Source organism: Alligator sinensis, unplaced genomic scaffold, assembly GCF_000455745.1.
Source record: "Alligator sinensis unplaced genomic scaffold, ASM45574v1 scaffold77_2, whole genome shotgun sequence".
Classification (NCBI taxonomy): Eukaryota; Metazoa; Chordata; order Crocodylia; family Alligatoridae; genus Alligator; species Alligator sinensis.
In genome coordinates this window covers 173,577-178,328 of record NW_005842016.1, presented here as the reverse complement: position 1 = coordinate 178,328, position 4,752 = coordinate 173,577, and the positions used below count along the sequence as shown (strand labels likewise).

Sequence of the window (4,752 nt, the reverse complement as noted above, 5' to 3'; positions counted from 1 at the left end):
TTTGAGCCCTCTTTCCCCCTTTGATTCTCATTGGGATTTTCATCCGTTGGGCTCTGAGTATCGTCTCCCTAAGGAACAACCACTCATCTTGGGCACCCAATTCCCCTACTCTCCAGGACCCCAGTGCCTCTCCTACCAATCTCCTCAACTCATTGAAGTTGGCCCTCTTGAAGTCAAGGGCTACTGCCTTGCTGCAGGTCCTTGACACCCTGCGCTGCATGGTGAATTCCAGGAGGTGCTGATCACTGTCACCCAGGTGCTCAAGAACCTAGAGTCCCCTCACCAGGTCATTGCCTGTGGCCAGGACCGGGTCCAGCAGGGAATTTCCCCTGGTGGGACTGTGCACCTCCTGGTATAGGTAGAGGTCTTGTATCTCGGCAAGGAACCTTTGTAAGCAGTCAGACCTGGCTGACTGCTCCTCCCAGCAGATGTCCGGATAATTTAGATCACCCATGACAACTACATCCCTTGTCTTAAATGTCTCCACAAGCTGACCCAAGAATTCACAGTCCAGATCTTCCCTTGCTTGGGAGGTCTGTAGTAAACCCCCACCATTAGTCCCTTTCCCCACGACCCCCCTGTATTCTGAGCCAGAGCACTTCAACCTGCCCTTCCTCTGACCCCATCGTGCTAGTTGAGGATGTGTATTGCTCTTTGACATAGAGCGCCACACCCCCGCCTTTCCTCCCCGCTCTATCCTGCCTGTATAGTCTATAGCTCCTAATGTTAACTGCCCAGTCATGGGATGAATCCCACCAGGTTTCTGTGAGCCCTACTATGTCTGGGTTTGAACTAGCTATCCAGAGGGAAAGTTCTGCCTGCTTATTCCCCATACTATGAGCATTGGTGTAGAGGCATTTAAGTCCTTGAATTGGTGTGTGTGCCACCCCACGATTCCCAGGACTATCTGGACCCCTGTCACTTACCTGGGTACTCCTTGTGCACGTCACCTGTCTTGGTTGGGAGGTGTCCTCAAGTCCTCCTGTGACCCTATACCTCGGCGAAGCTAGTTTAAAGTGCACCGCATGAGTTCAGCGAACCTGGAAGAGAAGACACGCTTGCCTTTAGGGGAGAGGTGTAGCCCATCCCACCCAAGCAATCCCCCTGCGCGAAAGTATGGGTCATTATCCAGGAACCCACCTGGGAATCCAGATCTGCCTGGATTCATTCCCTATCCTCTAGCATGTTACCTTTACCCCATAATTTGTTATCATCTGTGAATTTGGACAGAGTGTTTTCCATGCCCTCATCCAAGTCACTGATGAAGACATTGAACAGCACAGGTCCAAGGACTGAGCCTTGTGGGATTCCACTGCCCACATCTCTCCAGGTCAATAGCAACCCATCCATCACCACTCTCTGGGTGAGACCCATAAGCCAATTCGCCACCCACCTGACCCTCAGCTACCAACTTCTTCAGTCTCCTTAGGGAGTGTCTAAATTATAACTTCTATCACTATTTCTTCCTTCTTAATAACTAAAAAAAAATTATCTACCTAGAAGAGGTAGAGCGGTAACTAGTACATCTCACTATAATGAGCCTTTACCACTGACTTTAGTATTCCCCTTTTTCTGCAACTCCTTTAGCGTATCTCTAGGAGTCATTCTGGAGGTTTCCTTTCCTCTCAGACTGAAAAAGTATCAGACCTGGTTTCCAACTTGTTTTTCATGGGAAGCTTTTCTCTGTGTCTTGATAGACTTGAATACTTATTCTGAAATCTGATTGCCTCTTCAAAGCAATATGTTTGAAATCAGAAGTGCCATCCTTCTTAGTGCTACATGGAACACTGCATCACTTGGCAAAATCATTCCTCTTGTCGCAGCTATAAACAGCTTTCCAACTGCAGCACAGTGGGCACTGACAGAAGCGAAGTGTAAATGTGCGATCGTCCACTGAAAATGCTCCACTTTAAAAAGTGCTGGATCATGCAACACATAAACCCTCATTACATGAGGATTCAGGTGAAGATGCTCCAAAGTGAGAGAAGCATCCCAGCCCCAGTGTTGTCTTCAGGATAGAAGTTGGGGATAGGGATGGGGAAGGGAGGGGAGGGAGCTCCATCTGGGGTTTGCACAGCCTCTCCTGGAGAAAGGGGCAGGTGGAATGGAACCCCCCTCAAGCTGGGAACTTCAATCCACACATGCCCCCTCTCCAAGGCATGCTGGGCAAACCTCATAACGGACCTCCCTCCCCTGCCATCTCCCCATCCCACCCTGAGACAGCACTGGAGGTAAGAGAGGGAGGGTGGGGCTAGGGGAGAGAGGCTGCAAAGATGCAGCCTCTGTCACTGGATTGGCTCCACAGTGGAGCTCAATACCCCACCCTCCTGACCCAGCTAGTTAGAGCAGGGAGCTGCACGTCCGTCAGTGCTCAGTGTTTGGAGCCATGTTGCCCTCCACACTTACTACATGCCTGCCTATTTAGTTTCTCTCCCTTAGCATTATCATTGCCAGCAGGAAATTCTATCCTGCAAGGTGGCTTCCTACCAACAGAAAACTCTACCCTGTGGGGTAAGTTTTTCTGGCCTAATGCATGGAAAACCTCTTTTGTGCATTCAGCTATGCAGCCTGGACCTTCACAGTTTCTGCTGCCCTGCAGATTTAGGTAATCCTTTCTAGGGACAAGTTTCCCTCATGTAATAGCTTTTCTTGTAATGCAGTGTCTGCAGTGCAACAAATAATCCTATTTCTAATCAAAGGTTCTGTCAAATTCCCAAAAGCACAAATCTTACTCAGGCTCTTTAGTTTAGTAAAATACTAATCCATACTTTCTCCTGTTGATTGTTTGCACATGAAAAATCTGTACCTTTCAAGGATCTAATTTAATGCCCCTCAAATTTTGACAGTATTACACTTAACTGCAAATGTTGGCCTTCTGCAAACATAAAGGCAGCCAGAGCTTCTTAGCCCACCATATGCAATAAGATTGCATTTCTGCCCCTACAGCTGCTAGGTAATACTAGACCTGTGTCTGAACACCTTCCAGGTCTCTGCTATATTGCCTGATTTGAGAAAGGCAGGTGCAGATTACAAAACTTCCATAACTAACTGTTCTTTTACTTAGACTATAACTGTGCAGAAAAATAGCTTACAGTCATCTTTTTCCTTTTACATGGCTGCATCACTTTACTTGCTCTTTGTTTCCAGCTTCTTCAGTTCGTGTCTTTCTTTCTCATTTGACACTGCTGAAATCATCAGTAGTGTAGCAACCATCAAGTCCAATAAAAACAGTCAGGCAGGAATGAGAAGAACTAAACAACAGCTCTTATTCTGGAGGAGTAAGCAAGACTGCAGCCCCCTTTTCTCTCCAACTGAGTATTCTCTAACTGAGGGACCATCTCCCTGTCACCAGCTCCTCAATCTCCTATGTTAGGGAGCATCTCTGAATTATAACTTTTATCAGTATAGCCTTTGACCCAAAATGGTTACAGGACAGAAAGATCATTAACTCAATTTAGAAGTTGGGAACTGTGTGCCAGAAAGAGAAGGGGCATGCCTATCCTGTGACAGCTGCATGCTCCAGCTGGAAAAGTCCCAGCATATCCTTCAGACTAGTTCCAAACTCAAAACACACAAACAAAGACTCTCTGTGCCATCTTTGTGGAGATATTGGTCTCTACACAACTGAGAGTAGCTGCTGAGGATACCTCCAGAGCAGGTTTGCTGGTATACTTCCATGTTTGCAGAATGTAACCAGAAGCAGAAAGCACTCTCACCAAGTTCAGTGAGAATTTTGCTATTGCAGTGCAGTTCATGCCTTGAGTAATGACTCACAGTTCCAAAGCAAGTCTGCAGCAAAGCAGAGACTTAAACACAGACTTCATGAGACTATATGGAGTGAATCACAGAATCATAGAAGTAGGGTTGGAAGGGACCTTGTAGATCTTCAAGTCCGACCCCCTGCCGGGCAGGAAGGAAACTGGGCTCAAGTGACCCCAACCAGGTAGGCATCAAGCCACTTCTTAAACACCCCCAGGGTAGGAGCCAGCACCACTTCCCTGGGAAGTTGGTTCCAGATCCTAGCCGCCCTAACTGTGAAGTAGTTCCTACAGATGTCTAATCTAAACCTACTCTCCAACAACTTGTGGCCATTATTCCTTGTTATCCCAGGGGGCGCTAGGGGAAAGAAGGTCCCCACCAAACCCTTCTGGTCCCCCCTAGTGAGTTTATAGACGGTCACCAGGTCCCCCCTCAGCCTTCTCTTGTGAAGGCTGAACAGGTTCAGGTCCCGTAGCCTCTCATTGTAGGGTCTGCCCTGCTGTCCCTGGATCATGCGGGTGGCCCTCCTCTGGACCCTCTCAATGTTGTCCACATCCCTCTTGAAGTGGGGTGCCCAGAACTGGACACAGTACTCCAGCTGCGGCCTGTCCAGCGTCATGTAGAGGGGGAGGATCACCTCCTTGGACCTACCTGAGATGCACCTGTGGTTGCACGATAAAGTCGGGTTAGCCCCGCCGACCGTGACCTCGCATTGTCAGCCCGTGTTCATCTTGGGGTCAGTAATGACTACAAGATCCCTTTCTGCCTCCGTGCTCTCAAGAAGGGAGTTTCCCATCTTATAAGTGTGCTGCTGGTTACTACTGCCCAAGTGCAGCACCCTGCACTTGTCAGTATTGAAACGCATCCTGTTTTTGTTAGCCCACCCTTGCAACCTATCCAGGTCTTTCTGCAGTCTTTCCCTCCCTACTAGCGTGCCCACCTCACCCCAGATTTTGGTATCATCAGCAAATTTGAACAGGTTGCTTTTCACCC

The 4,752-nt window shown here is 48.4% G+C and overlaps 1 long non-coding RNA gene across 1 annotated transcript in view; it reads right to left on the bottom strand.

Moving 5' to 3' along the window:
- Positions 1 to 3,332, bottom strand: part of LOC112550019 — a 16,037-nt gene extending 12,705 nt beyond the window's left edge. The window contains exons 1-2 of the long non-coding RNA XR_003093683.1: positions 3,093 to 3,332; positions 927 to 1,040 (exon numbers count right to left, since the gene is read on the bottom strand). This is a non-coding gene — a long non-coding RNA (uncharacterized LOC112550019). The remainder of the gene's footprint in view (positions 1 to 926; positions 1,041 to 3,092) is intronic.
- Between the last annotated feature and the right edge of the window lie 1,420 nt (positions 3,333 to 4,752).